Raw genomic sequence first — 16,714 nt, forward strand, 5'->3', positions numbered from 1 at the left:
GTCCTCTTATTTGAGGTTGTGGATATTCCAATGGCATTCAAGGACGCAAATCAGGGCCGGAAACACGGCACTGGCTGTCATTTCCTCAGAATCTTTCTCCTTCATACAATAATGCAGAGTTCCTCAAATCTGGTCCTGTATTGCCACTGCCCTGCAGAGTTTAGCTCAAACCCTGATCAAACTCATCTACCTGTGATTTTCTAGTGATCCTGAAGATTAGCTTGCTCAAGTGTTTGATCAGGCTTGGAGCTAAACTCTGCAGGACATCACCCTCCAGGGCAAGATTTGAGGAACCCTGCAAGAATGTGACTTCGAGTCATCACTGAAAGTAGATTTTAGGACTGCAAAGAGCCCCTTGTGCATTCTGGTGACTAAGAATGATTTTGAAAACTTGTTCAGTCTGTGCAGGACTTATAGAGCTTCCTGATGGACACGAAATGTATGTCTTTTGCCTGGACTGCACCCATCAAGGGCTCTAATTGCCCCAGTGGGCGAGTGAGATGTCCATCGAAGGCATCTGCTCGGCAGCAGGATGGGCTTCCCCCGAGTGCTTTCGACAAATTTTACAATCTGTATGTTTCTTCACCAACTTCTCGTATTTTCTCAGTGCAGTAGGGCTATTTCAGCGTGTTAGCCTGTGCGAACTCTCAGCTCGTCTGATGTAACAGCCTGTCAAGAATCTATAATATGTTAGTGATCTGGGATTCACCGCTTCCTTTTCAATGTCACTGTGGTGGCTTGATGTGCCACTTGAACATTGTTATTCTTTTCAACTGAATTGTGTTCAGCGGCTTAAACCATCCCATTTACTTTGAACCCCTGAAACACTGGTGTTCAACTAGGTCTGGTAGTCTTCCCTGCTGTGTATTAGATATTGTTATAAGATATGTGTTACTGTATAACTGCTGGTATAGTTATCTCCCAAATGCAGTATTTCCCACTGCGGAATGTTTTACTTAGGGCTATTAGCTCCTTCACAGTAACAAGGCGTGATTGGACTACATTCCCCATAGCGTCATCAATGATGCAACGTTGAGAGACCAATATTAAAACAGAATGTCTGCGGTTAGTGAAATAACCTCAGTTCCCTGAAATGAGGGGACGAGACGTTGCGATCATACCTTGTCACTTATGCTCACGGTTTTTGGTCAATTACTTATTCAAGATTCTGAGGAAATGGCACCCAACGCCATGTTATTTATGGTGCGTTCCTGCCCCTAATTTGCATGTTTAATGCCACTGGACATTGCAATGCAGGCGTCAGTATTCTAAGAAAACCGAGGTTGCGTTAGTGACCAGATATGTTTTCAGTGTTACATACTGTAGAAATCATTCTAATATGTTGATATGTTGATTTTTTTTTTTTTTTGATGCTTAATGAAGTTTAATAAAACATTTTGAGGTACAGAAAGTTTGAAGAGCTTCATTAATTTGAAAAAGAAATAATTTGTCGCTCAATTATCTTCAGTGTGAAAAGATGGACCTCAAAATCATACAGTCACTGCTAGAAAGGGTTCAAATATGCAAAAGATGCTGGAAAATCAAAGAATCTGCAGAACCTGAAGGATTTTTCTTAAGAACAGAGCTCAGTTTACCTCAGTTTTTGATTCTGATATATATATATATATATATATATATATATATATATATATATATATATATATATATATATATATATATATATATATATACGTTTTTTTTTTTTTTTTTTTTGCCTCATCTGACCATAAAACATTTGATGGGAACTTCAAATGGGATGGGTAATATAGTCAGATGAAGCAAATTTGCTTTTTTAGCAGCAAACACTTAAGATGGGTTTGGTGCACACAGGGGTAAAAAGTGCCCCATGTGTACAATGAAATATACTGCTGGATCTTTAATGTTGTGGGCTTATTTTTCTGCCAGAGGTCCTGGACATCTTGATTAGATACATGGCATCATGGATTCTATCAAATACCAACAGATAAAAAATCAAAACCTGACTGTCCCTGTTAGAAGTCTTATAATGGGATGTGGTTGGATCTTCCATCAGGACAATGATCCAAAACAAACATCAAAACCAGCACAAAAATGGGTCACTGAACACAAAACCAAGCTTCTGCCATGGCCATCCCAGTCCCCTGACCTGAACCCTCTAGAAAATGAGTGGAGTGAACTGAAGAGAAGAAGCACCAACATGGAGCTGGAATCTGAAGGATATGGAGATATTCTGCATGAAGGAATGGTCTCTGATCTTTTGTCAGGTGTTCTCCAAACTCATCAGGCATTATAGGTGCAGACTCAGAGCTGTTATCTTGGCAAAAGTAGGTTGCAAAAAGTATTGAATAAAAGGGTATGATTAATTGTGAGCAGTGTGTATTAGAGAAAAACATTTTTCTCATAATGAGATTTTCCCCCATTTAAAATTATTATTCTCCAATGAAAGGTTGGATTTTTGTAGATTTTTTAAATAAAAGATCAAAAGTATTAACGATGCAGATTTATTTTCACAGCCTTCTTTGGTCATATTTACCAAGGCTATGAATAATTTTGGGCACGACTGTGTATATATATATATATAGTCGTCAGGCTATATAAGGCCGCCTAGAGAGAATGTTATCAGCTTTGTTTTCAGGAAGCCATTTGTCTGTGCTTGTGAACTTTCTGTTTGTAGTTGCTAGGAGTAAAAAGAAAGAGAATGTGTCTAGCAAAGCATTCAGGAACTGTGTGGCCATGACAGGTACAACATCAGGCGATCTCCATGATTTGTGTATTATGTGCAGAGCGGAGCATGCTCGATCAGCCCTCAAGGGGGCTGGTTGCCTGCATTGTGACCACTTACTAATTCACAAGCACAGTGAGCAGGCATTTTGTCAGTATGGCATAGTGGGTGTTTTGTACCCATAGCATCAACTCAAGTTGCAGATGCAGTGTAGAGTTCCACTTCAAAAGGGAACGCCTCAGGTTATGACTGTAAGCATGGTTCCTTGATGACACTGCATCACGTTGCTATACAACTGAAGTTGATGACTTTCTTTCGAGGTCCCTTTATATACCCTGATGGCGTGCGTGTGATGTCATGACCACAGTATCCAATCCTATCCAATACTGGGATGTAAAACACATGCTTCAAGACACTGGCTCACAAGGAGCATTACTTTTGTGTCAACTCATGATGTAAGTGTCTCCTTCTCCTTCTCTGGGAACCATGGTTACAGTCGTAACCTGAAACTTTTTGGATTAATAGTGGTAAATACTGAGAAACAATATTTTTCAACCATGAACCTAAAAAGCTTTTCAAATAAATTTACTCATGAACTAAGATATATATATATGTAAGGAATGTCATGTTGTTTTTCCACAAAACCTCTAATTTAAAGCCTCCAAGCCTTTGTGTATGGAGAGATATATTTAACACCCCACAGAGCCTTAGCAATACTGCTGTTAAGCCATTAACTCACACAAATCAGTGTGACGACAAATAGCACCATTTCTATGAAATATTCAAGTTAGCAGTTTTACAAAGCGAAAGATGAAATGGTAGCTCACAGAAATGTAACAGAGCTTGAGATATGGGAGATATATTCATGCCTTATCAATGTTGTATGAAAGGCTTTTTTCTCAATCATAACCCATTGATTTGAATGAATGAATGTATTAGATGTGATTTGAATTAGGATATGCTTCATTTACTTCCTGTAATTGTATTACATTTTATATATTGTATTATGAAATGGACTGCATTCAATTCCTTGCAAAGTATAATCTAATCTATTTTGAAAAAAAAAAAAAAAAAAAAACATTTTGTGGTTATTTAGCTTTGGTTTTTACAATTTATTTCCTAATGCATACTTTAAAGTCTACCTTTCCATTCAAGTGCAATCAACAAGCTCTTAGTGGAGCTCTTAAGCTCTTAGTATGAATAAGTAAAGAGGTATTTAACTGTATTTGAAGTATGCATACTTAAAATGCTAAGCATAGTATAATAAAGTAATTATGTGTTTGTTTTCTAGCCCATTGTGCATTACATATTTCTTTACTTATTTCCGGCCTTGTCTTATGCAGATCTCATGAACACACACAGATTTATTTACCCATAACACAGTTTAGTTGAACATAGTCAAAGACCTAGTCCCTCTCAGTCAAAATGAATGTGAAAATGGATTGTAATGCTTAAATAGAATATACTGTAAAGATAAATGAATAAATAATAAAAAAAGCCATGTGCATAGGCTTTCTAAGATTAACAATAGACTACTCTAGCAACTCTAGCAGTCTGTTTGGCAAAGTTACATTTTGATTGGCACATTTGACATATTAACCTAAGAACTTCCTGTGTTACGAAGAATTCAGCTGAGTAGGCTAAAGGTATGATGCATATAAATAATATATATAAAATTATGCATCTGTTAAACAGGTCAAAATAAGCGTGTGTTATGTGTTAGTGAAGTGGTCACAATGAGCTTGTGTTTTTTTAAAACGGACACAATTAATTACTTTTTGTGGTGGTGGTATCATAGTAACTTCATGGTATCATGGTCTGCATTCATGGTAAAACCATTGAAATTGTGTATCTAAGTCATATTTATATCTGGTGGTCTAAAACAAGTCGAATTTTTGAGTATGTTAGCCTAGGCAAATCTTTTGTTTTATGTAGTAATACTATTCAGTGCTCTGCCATCTGTATTTGCTCAGTAGCTTTTAGTTTAATATTTGTAGTAGCAACAGGTTTGTTTATGGTCTGGCAAATATGTGAATGGGTCATGTATGTTTTTCTAGCTAGGTATAATTTGCATTACATCATCTTCCCCTTTTGTTACCTCAGATGCCCCCTCTTCAGTGGCTGGCGCCAGCTCTGCTTATGTCCTGACAGATTAATCAATTATTGTAGGTGTTGTTATTCATTACAAATATTAAATGCATTATCTGGTGTTCTGTATAGTGAATAATTGTTTAAGGTTTGGTGTTACCCGGACATATGTATGGTGAACAGACAGGAAGTAAAGTTTGTTATGATATGTTACTACCTATGTCCTGTCTCGTGCTTCCCATTAACTTAACATGGTGTCAGAAGTTTATGAAAACCAGTTAGTTACGATGCCACTATAAATACTTTGGAGAGAGTGTGATCACTTCTCTGTTAAGCGGACAGATACAAAGATGAAAGCGATCGGGGAAGCCACAAGAAAAGAAAAAAAAAAGAGAAAGAAGCGGAGATCAGTGAAGCAGCGGATGAGCAAGTCGGAGAAAAGAGGATAGATGAGCTGGAGAGAAACAGCAGGAGAAAGAAAAGGACGTGACAATGGATGATGAAGCAGCAAGTGTGCCACATTTGATGCTGTCGCTGATGCCTCCAGGCAAGTTTGATTTCAGCGATATGAGTGAATGGCCCAAATGGATGCAATGCTAAATGTTCATCCCCTGTCTGAGGAGGAGAAAAAGTCATATCAGACATTGAAAATGGCGTTCACACAGCATTGTGTAAGCAAACGTAATGTAATTGTAATTTTTGAACGTGCACGTTTTAACAGACGTAATCAAGAGGCAGGAGAGAGTATAGAAGATTTCATCACTGCTGTACATGCATTGGCAGAACATTGTGAGTTTGGAGCCTTAAGAGATGAACTGATAAGAGACAGAATTGTCGTTGGCATACAGGATGCAAGACTGTCTGAAAGTTTGCAACTTGATCCTGAGCTCACATTGGAAAAAGCCATGATTAATGTGAGGCAAAGTGAGGTTGTGAAAAGACAGCAAGTGAGTTCAATAGAGACAAGTGAGTGGAATGGTCAAAACACAGAGTTCAAGCTGGACACTGGCGCAGCGGTTACTGCAATCCCAGAAAGCAGTTTTTCGACAGACATTCACTGCAATCTCCAGCCACCCTGCAAAGTCCTGTATGGCCCTTTTGTGCCCCATTATTTTAAGAAGAGTGACAACGTTCTGTGTGCGCAACTTTTTTGCAACACGTCTCGCTTTAGAAATCAAATTGGATGACCGTTGCTCCTTCAATGCGTCGTCAACTGCTAACTGCAGGGTATGAGCCGAGCACCTCACACTGCGCAACACATGTCCTGACATCATAGAGTCAAGTTCAATTACCAAATCAGGTGTTTCACATTGGATTCCATCTAGCTCATCCTTATCAATTTCTGCTCCAAAGAGATCAGTTTCATTCTCTTCATCAGATGGGGTGCACTCTTGCATGTCGGATAGTAAATTCACCGCCTTTAACATGTTAGTGCCGTTATCTGACGTTACTGAGTAAACTTGCCGTAATTCAACATTATATTCTTGCAAGACATCATTTACAACGAATGAAATGTATTCGGCTGTGTGTTGTTCAGTTAGCTCCCTTACGGCCAAAGTGCGCAACACAATTTTTTCTCCTTCAGTGTACTGTACATTTATGCCAAGAACAGATCGATCTCTGCATGTGGCCGAATCAATTTTAAGCATTAGTAGCCTTCCCTTTAACTCATTCTTGAGCTTCTCCCTTCCCACGTGAGCAACACTTGACACCATATCACGGATATTTAAGGAGTTGATGACAAAATCATTTCCTATAGCCTGTTGTATTGGCTCGATGATTTTTCTGAAGCCAGTGTCTTCCATTAATGTAAATGGTCTCCCGTTGACAGTTACAAGCTCTATGCACGCATCTTTTAGAACATCAGGATTCAATTGAATATGTAGGCCTGTTGTCTTTGGCTTTTTAACTATGACCGCATCCAGAGTTGTTTGTCCATCTGCTGTAGATGCTGGTCTTTTATCGGTTGAATCAGATAAAGCAGCATGCGGGATGTTTATGTTGAATGTGCCTCTGCAAGTTACCTCCGTGATTCCCAGCTACTTCTCCCCCACATCCTTCAAAATTGCAGACAGACTTGTTAGACGACTTGTCGTAGGAAAAAAAAGATGACGAAAAGGATTTTCTTGGTGGCGACCCATCTAAAAAAGTAATTGACAGTGGTATAAGCTTATTACAGGCCCTGGACTTTTTTGCGTTCTAAAAATTAGCTCACATTATTTACAAAAGAGAAACAAAAAATATATTTTTTGCATTTTGTATGGCTAATCTTCATGTTTCTACGCAAGTTTTAACCTAAACATACCTCTGAACATTTGATGGGTAGCCTACTTTGTGTTTATTTAAGACAAATGTTATCGGGCCGGAGAGACTCATCTGCAGATGACTGCTGTGTGGGCATTTCACTCACGCTTGATGCGTCAAAATCACATGTTGTACTATTCAATTCATGAATGGTCACTGCCAAATTAAAATATTAAAGAAAATGATAAAATAACGTTATTAATGTTACGTGCTGGTGTTGTAGAGAAGAGGCGTTCACAGGACTTCCACAGTAAATGGGTATTTATTAACATAAAGGAGCTAGAAACAACATCCAACACATCAAATAACATTTAGAACAGACAAGGAGTGAAGGGAGTGAGTCCATATATAAAGGGAGTGCAAACGAGGAAGTCCAGGTGATAACGATAAGTGATGATGGGGAGATGACGAGGGAAGTGAGTGCAGGTGTGGAGAACAGGAGGACTGTGGGAAATGGAGTCCGGGGAACACGGGAACTGTGACAATTAACTGGTTAATGGTCATTTTAAATAAATGTTTCTGTTCAGAACGATTAAAATTGATTTTGTTTTCGTTTTTGTTTTTGTTCCTGTTCCTGTTAAAATTTCGTTCGTTTCCGGTTTTCGTTTTCGTTCCTTGAACTGGATCAGAGCCCTGCTTAACACCTGGTGCTACATTTCAAATGCCTAGTGCTGTAAAAGGCAGTAGCATTTGCTTCCATCACATCACCTCATAAAACATTTGTATCCACACAAAAATCTGGTTATAAAAGTTAAACTGTTTAGGTTATTCTGAAAATGTCATTTTTCTTGCTTTTTACAACTGAGAGCTTATTAGTTCTCATATGGCACCACATTAGACAGCAGTTGCTGGTACCAGGGGAACAGATGAGGGTGGAAGACTGAGTGAGCAAATAGAAAGAGCAAGATTTTCCAAAACAGCTCTATACAGTAACAACCAGAGTCAGTCAGTCTGCTTTCTTTATTGTCTCAGGGGACATAAAGAATAATTGGTGACACTTTACAATAAGGTTCATTAGTTAACATTAGTTAACTACATTAGTTAGCATGAACTAATAATGAACTGCACTTCCACAGCATTTATTAATCTTTGTTAATGTTAATTTCAACATTTACTAATACATTATTAAAATCTTGTTAACATTAGCTAATGTACTTTGAACTAACATGAACAAACAATGATCAACTGTATTTTCATTAACTAACGTTAACGGAGATTAGTAAATACAGTAACAAATGTATTGCACATGGTTAGTTCATGTTTAACTAATAAACCTTATTTTAAAGTGTTACTGAATAATTCTTTCACCTCTTATTACTTATCACCTCAGCAACCTTTTATATCTGATTTACCTGTCATTTTTCACCAACAACAAATTGCAGAAATGAAAGGAACTCAGTATTCAGGCTATTTCAATTTAAACTGACAGTCCAAAAAGTTGACTTTATTCTTGTCATCATATCTCCACAGTCCTCAAACTTTTGTACTATTAGAGACATGAATATAAATCAAGAGTATCATGACTTGTGCAAATATCTTCAGGGTGAATTCATTCACTACGAATGAATTGCACCCTCTGATTGTACTGGATATTTATTGACAATGCATGTGTGTTAATGCTTAATTTAGTGTTGGCATGAAATAAAAGTTCCAATGTCTTTTCTTCCCTATTGATGTACAAACCCAATTCCAAAAAAGTTGGGACACTGTACAAATTGTGAATGAAAAGGAATGCAATAATTTACAAATCTCATAAACTTATATTTTATTCACAATAGAATATAGATAACATATCAAATGTTGAAAGTGAGACATTTTGAAATGTCATGCCAAATATTGGCTCATTTTGGATTTCATGAGAGCTACACATTCCAAAAAAGTTGGGACAGGTAGCAATAAGAGGCTGGAAAAGGTAAATGTGCATATAAGGAACAGCTGGAGGACCAATTTGCAACTTATTAGGTCAATTGGCAACATGATTGGGTATAAAAAGAGCCTCTCAGAGTGGCAGTGTCTCTCAGAAGTCAAGATGGGCAGAGGATCACCAATTCCCCCAATGCTGTGGTGAAAAATAGTGGAGCAATATCAGAAAGGAGTTTCTCAGAGAAAAATTGCAAAGAGTTATCATCATATATAGTGCATAATATCATCCAAAGATTCAGAGAATCTGGAACAATCTCTGTGCGTAAGGGTCAAGGCCGGAAAACCATACTGGATGCCCGTGATCTTCGGGCCCTTAGACGGCACTGCATCACATACAGGAATGCTACTGTAATGGAAATCACAACATGGGCTCAGGAATACTTCCAGAAAACCTTGTCCGTGAACACAATCCACCGTGCCATTCGCCGTTGCCGACTCTATAGGTCAAAAAAGAAGCCATGTCTAAACATGATCCCGAAGCCAGGTGTTTTCTCTGGGCCAAGACTCATTTAAAATGGACTGTGGCAAAGTGAAAAACTGTTCTGTGGTCAGACAACCCAGGACAACCCAAGTTGTTATCAGCGCTCAGTTCAGAAGCCTGCATCTCTGATGGTATGGGGTTGCATGCGTATGTGTGGCATGGGCAGCTTACACATCTGGAAAGGCACCATCAATGCTGAAAGGTATATCCAAGTTCTAGAACAACATATGCTCCCATCCAGATGTTGTCTCTTTCAGGGAAGACCTTGCATTTTCCAACATGACAATGCCAGACCACATACTGCATCAATTACAACATCATGGCTGCATAGAAGAAGGATCCGGGTACTGAAATGGCCAGCCTGCAGTCCAGATCTTTCACCCATAGAAAACATTTGGCGCATCATAAAGAGGAAGATGTGACAAAAAAGACCAAAGACAGTTGAGCAACTAGAAGCCTGTATTAGACAAGAATGGGACAACATTCCTATTCCTAAACTTGAGCAACTTGTCTCCTCAGTCCCCAGACATTTGCAGACTGTTATAAAAAGAAGAGGGGATGCCACACAGTGGTAAACATGGCCTTGTCCCAACTTTTTTGAGATGTGTTGATGCCATGAAATTTAAAATCAACTTATTATTCCCTTAAAATTATATATATATATTTTTTTCAGTTTAAACATTTGATATGTCATCTATGTTGTATTCTGAATAAAAAATTGAAATTTGAAACTTCCACATCATTGCATTCTGTTTTTATTCACAATTTGTACAGTGTCCCAACTTTTTTGGAATTGGGTTTGTATATCTGAGTGAAACAGCTCTCGAACAAGAAAAAAATGTAGGGTGGGACTTTTTGTCCAATTTTGTCCATGGGAAATTGTTTGGATGGTTGGATCATTGTGGCTTGCTATTGCTGTGATCTGATGTTAGTGACAGAATACACAAATACACAAAAGTCATAATTCATGGCCTTTGAGGGCTTCCGTGCTGTCACGTATATGTTTTTAACTCTCTACTCCCTAGGGAAAAGGCATGTCCATTGGCAGTTTTTGCTGTAATCTGCTCTGTTCAATGGAACCCTGCACATGACACGCAGGGAAAAAAATAGAAGGCTAAATCATATGCATGCTTTATTAAGTCGTTCCCTTAATTTATAAATCATGCACACAATTTACTTCTCTGTTCCCTTTGATTTGTTAAATTGTGTGCACGATATTATGTGCAGAGCGGAGCATGCTCGATCAGCCCTCAAGGGGGCTGGTTGCCTGCATTGTGACCACTTACTAATTCACAAGCACAGTGAGCAGGCATTTTGTCAGTATGGCATAGTGGGTGTTTTGTACCCATAGCATCAACTCAAGTTGCAGATGCAGTGTAGAGTTCCACTTCAAAAGGGAACGCCTCAGGTTATGACTGTAAGCATGGTTCCTTGATGACACTGCATCACGTTGCTATACAACTGAAGTTGATGACTTTCTTTCTAGGTCCCTTTATATACCCTGATGGCGTGCGTGTGATGTCATGACCACAGTATCCAATCCTATCCAATACTGGGATGTAAAACACATGCTTCAAGACACTGGCTCACAAGGAGCATTACTTTTGTGTCAACTCATGATGTAAGTGTCTCCTTCTCCTTCTCTGGGAACCATGGTTACAGTCATAACCTGAAACTTTTTGGATTAATAGTGGTAAATACTGAGAAACAATATTTTTCAACCATGAACCTAAAAAGCTTTTCAAATAAATTTACTCATGAACTAAGATATATATATGTAAGGAATGTCATGTTGTTTTTCCACAAAACCTCTAATTTAAAGCCTCCAAGCCTTTGTGTATGGAGAGATATATTTAACACCCCACAGAGCCTTAGCAATACTGCTGTTAAGCCATTAACTCACACAAATCAGTGTGACGACAAATAGCACCATTTCTATGAAATATTCAAGTTAGCAGTTTTACAAAGCGAAAGATGAAATGGTAGCTCACAGAAATGTAACAGAGCTTGAGATATGGGAGATATATTCATGCCTTATCAATGTTGTATGAAAGGCTTTTTTCTCAATCATAACCCATTGATTTGAATGAATGAATGTATTAGATGTGATTTGAATTAGGATATGCTTCATTTACTTCCTGTAATTGTATTACATTTTATATATTGTATTATGAAATGGACTGCATTCAATTCCTTGCAAAGTATAATCTAATCTATTTTGAAAAAAAAAAAAAAAAAAACATTTTGTGGTTATTTAGCTTTGGTTTTTACAATTTATTTCCTAATGCATACTTTAAAGTCTACCTTTCCATTCAAGTGCAATCAACAAGCTCTTAGTGGAGCTCTTAAGCTCTTAGTATGAATAAGTAAAGAGGTATTTAACTGTATTTGAAGTATGCATACTTAAAATGCTAAGCATAGTATAATAAAGTAATTATGTGTTTGTTTTCTAGCCCATTGTGCATTACATATTTCTTTACTTATTTCCGGCCTTGTCTTATGCAGATCTCATGAACACACACAGATTTATTTACCCATAACACAGTTTAGTTGAACATAGTCAAAGACCTAGTCCCTCTCAGTCAAAATGAATGTGAAAATGGATTGTAATGCTTAAATAGAATATACTGTAAAGATAAATGAATAAATAATAAAAAAAGCCATGTGCATAGGCTTTCTAAGATTAACAATAGACTACTCTAGCAACTCTAGCAGTCTGTTTGGCAAAGTTACATTTTGATTGGCACATTTGACATATTAACCTAAGAACTTCCTGTGTTACGAAGAATTCAGCTGAGTAGGCTAAAGGTATGATGCATATAAATAATATATATAAAATTATGCATCTGTTAAACAGGTCAAAATAAGCGTGTGTTATGTGTTAGTGAAGTGGTCACAATGAGCTTGTGTTTTTTTAAAACGGACACAATTAATTACTTTTTGTGGTGGTGGTATCATAGTAACTTCATGGTATCATGGTCTGCATTCATGGTAAAACCATTGAAATTGTGTATCTAAGTCATATTTATATCTGGTGGTCTAAAACAAGTCGAATTTTTGAGTATGTTAGCCTAGGCAAATCTTTTGTTTTATGTAGTAATACTATTCAGTGCTCTGCCATCTGTATTTGCTCAGTAGCTTTTAGTTTAATATTTGTAGTAGCAACAGGTTTGTTTATGGTCTGGCAAATATGTGAATGGGTCATGTATGTTTTTCTAGCTAGGTATAATTTGCATTACATCATCTTCCCCTTTTGTTACCTCAGATGCCCCCTCTTCAGTGGCTGGCGCCAGCTCTGCTTATGTCCTGACAGATTAATCAATTATTGTAGGTGTTGTTATTCATTACACATATTAAATGCATTATCTGGTGTTCTGTATAGTGAATAATTGTTTAAGGTTTGGTGTTACCCGGACATATGTATGGTGAACAGACAGGAAGTAAAGTTTGTTATGATATGTTACTACCTATGTCCTGTCTCGTGCTTCCCATTAACTTAACATGGTGTCAGAAGTTTATGAAAACCAGTTAGTTACGATGCCACTATAAATACTTTGGAGAGAGTGTGATCACTTCTCTGTTAAGCGGACAGATACAAAGATGAAAGCGATCGGGGAAGCCACAAGAAAAGAAAAAAAAAAGAGAAAGAAGCGGAGATCAGTGAAGCAGCGGATGAGCAAGTCGGAGAAAAGAGGATAGATGAGCTGGAGAGAAACAGCAGGAGAAAGAAAAGGACGTGACAATGGATGATGAAGCAGCAAGTGTGCCACATTTGATGCTGTCGCTGATGCCTCCAGGCAAGTTTGATTTCAGCGATATGAGTGAATGGCCCAAATGGATGCAATGCTAAATGTTCATCCCCTGTCTGAGGAGGAGAAAAAGTCATATCAGACATTGAAAATGGCGTTCACACAGCATTGTGTAAGCAAACGTAATGTAATTGTAATTTTTGAACGTGCACGTTTTAACAGACGTAATCAAGAGGCAGGAGAGAGTATAGAAGATTTCATCACTGCTGTACATGCATTGGCAGAACATTGTGAGTTTGGAGCCTTAAGAGATGAACTGATAAGAGACAGAATTGTCGTTGGCATACAGGATGCAAGACTGTCTGAAAGTTTGCAACTTGATTCTGAGCTCACATTGGAAAAAGCCATGATTAATGTGAGGCAAAGTGAGGTTGTGAAAAGACAGCAAGTGAGTTCAATAGAGACAAGTGAGTGGAATGGTCAAAACACAGAGTTCAAGCTGGACACTGGCGCAGCGGTTACTGCAATCCCAGAAAGCAGTTTTTCGACAGACATTCACTGCAATCTCCAGCCACCCTGCAAAGTCCTGTATGGCCCTTTTGTGCCCCATTATTTTAAGAAGAGTGACAACGTTCTGTGTGCGCAACTTTTTTGCAACACGTCTCGCTTTAGAAATCAAATTGGATGACCGTTGCTCCTTCAATGCGTCGTCAACTGCTAACTGCAGGGTATGAGCCGAGCACCTCCCACTGCGCAACACATGTCCTGACATCATAGAGTCAAGTTCAATTACCAAATCAGGTGTTTCACATTGGATTCCATCTAGCTCATCCTTATCAATTTCTGCTCCAAAGAGATCAGTTTCATTCTCTTCATCAGATGGGGTGCACTCTTGTATGTCGGATAGTAAATTCACCGCCTTTAACATGTTAGTGCCGTTATCTGACGTTACTGAGTAAACTTGCCGTAATTCAACATTATATTCTTGCAAGACATCATTTACAACGAATGAAATGTATTCGGCTGTGTGTTGTTCAGTTAGCTCCCTTACGGCCAAAGTGCGCAACACAATTTTTTCTCCTTCAGTGTACTGTACATTTATGCCAAGAACAGATCGATCTCTGCATGTGGCCGAATCAATTTTAAGCATTAGTAGCCTTCCCTTTAACTCATTCTTGAGCTTCTCCCTTCCCACGTGAGCAACACTTGACACCATATCACGGATATTTAAGGAGTTGATGACAAAATCATTTCCTATAGCCTGTTGTATTGGCTCGATGATTTTTCTGAAGCCAGTGTCTTCCATTAATGTAAATGGTCTCCCGTTGACAGTTACAAGCTCTATGCACACATCTTTTAGAACATCAGGATTCAATTGAATATGTAGGCCTGTTGTCTTTGGCTTTTTAACTATGACCGCATCCAGAGTTGTTTGTCCATCTGCTGTAGATGCTGGTCTTTTATCGGTTGAATCAGATAAAGCAGCATGCGGGATGTTTATGTTGAATGTGCCTCTGCAAGTTACCTCCGTGATTCCCAGCTACTTCTCCCCCACATCCTTCAAAATTGCAGACAGACTTGTTAGACGACTTGTCGTAGGAAAAAAAGATGACGAAAAGGATTTTCTTGGTGGCGACCCATCTAAAAAAGTAATTGACAGTGGTATAAGCTTATTACAGGCCCTGGACTTTTTTGCGTTCTAAAAATTAGCTCACATTATTTACAAAAGAGAAACAAAAAATTTTTGCATTTTGTATGGCTAATCTTCATGTTTCTACGCAAGTTTTAACCTAAACATACCTCTGAACATTTGATGGGTAGCCTACTTTGTGTTTATTTAAGACAAATGTTATCGGGCCGGAGAGACTCATCTGCAGATGACTGCTGTGCGGGCATTTCACTCACGCTTGATGCGTCAAAATCACATGTTGTACTATTCAATTCATGAATGGTCACTGCCAAATTAAAATATTAAAGAAAATGATAAAATAACGTTATTAATGTTACGTGCTGGTGTTGTAGAGATGAGGCGTTCACGGACTTCCACAGTAAATGGGTATTTATTAACATAAAGGAGCTAGAAACAACATCCAACACATCAAATAACATTTAGAACAGACAAGGAGTGAAGGGAGTGAGTCCATATATAAAGGGAGTGCAAACGAGGAAGTCCAGGTGATAACGATAAGTGATGATGGGGAGATGACGAGGGAAGTGAGTGCAGGTGTGGAGAACAGGAGGACTGTGGGAAATGGAGTCCGGGGAACACGGGAACTGTGACAATTAACTGGTTAATGGTCATTTTAAATAAATGTTTCTGTTCAAAACGATTAAAATTGATTTTGTTTTCGTTTTTGTTTTTGTTCCTGTTCCTGTTAAAATTTCGTTCGTTTCCGGTTTTCGTTTTCGTTCCTTGAACTGGATCAGAGCCCTGCTTAACACCTGGTGCTACATTTCAAATGCCTAGTGCTGTAAAAGGCAGTAGCATTTGCTTCCATCACATCACCTCATAAAACATTTGTATCCACACAAAAATCTGGTTATAAAAGTTAAACTGTTTAGGTTATTCTGAAAATGTCATTTTTCTTGCTTTTTACAACTGAGAGCTTATTAGTTCTCATATGGCACCACATTAGACAGCAGTTGCTGGTACCAGGGGAACAGATGAGGGTGGAAGACTGAGTGAGCAAATAGAAAGAGCAAGATTTTCCAAAACAGCTCTATACAGTAACAACCAGAGTCAGTCAGTCTGCTTTCTTTATTGTCTCAGGGGACATAAAGAATAATTGGTGACACTTTACAATAAGGTTCATTAGTTAACATTAGTTAACTACATTAGTTAGCATGAACTAATAATGAACTGCACTTCCACAGCATTTATTAATCTTTGTTAATGTTAATTTCAACATTTACTAATACATTATTAAAATCTTGTTAACATTAGCTAATGTACTTTGAACTAACATGAACAAACAATGATCAACTGTATTTTCATTAACTAACGTTAACGGAGATTAGTAAATACAGTAACAAATGTATTGCACATGGTTAGTTCATGTTTAACTAATAAACCTTATTTTAAAGTGTTACTGAATAATTCTTTCACCTCTTATTACTTATCACCTCAGCAACCTTTTATATCTGATTTACCTGTCATTTTTCACCAACAACAAATTGCAGAAATGAAAGGAACTCAGTATTCAGGCTATTTCAATTTAAACTGACAGTCCAAAAAGTTGACTTTATTCTTGTCATCATATCTCCACAGTCCTCAAACTTTTGTACTATTAGAGACATGAATATAAATCAAGAGTATCATGACTTGTGCAAATATCTTCAGGGTGAATTCATTCACTACGAATGAATTGCACCCTCTGATTGTACTGGATATTTATTGACAATGCATGTGTGTTAATGCTTAATTTAGTGTTGGCATGAAATAAAAGTTCCAATGTCTTTTCTTCCCTA

At 37.8% G+C, this 16,714-nt stretch overlaps 1 protein-coding gene across 2 annotated transcripts in view; it reads right to left on the minus strand.

Annotated features, from left to right (window-relative positions):
• drd2b (dopamine receptor D2b) overlaps positions 1-16,714 on the minus strand; it is a 41,353-nt gene that overhangs the window by 12,394 nt on the left and 12,245 nt on the right. The window lies entirely within an intron of this gene.

The sequence above is a fragment of the Chanodichthys erythropterus genome, chromosome 13 (genome assembly GCF_024489055.1).
Source record: "Chanodichthys erythropterus isolate Z2021 chromosome 13, ASM2448905v1, whole genome shotgun sequence".
NCBI classification, from domain to species: Eukaryota; Metazoa; Chordata; class Actinopteri; order Cypriniformes; family Xenocyprididae; genus Chanodichthys; species Chanodichthys erythropterus.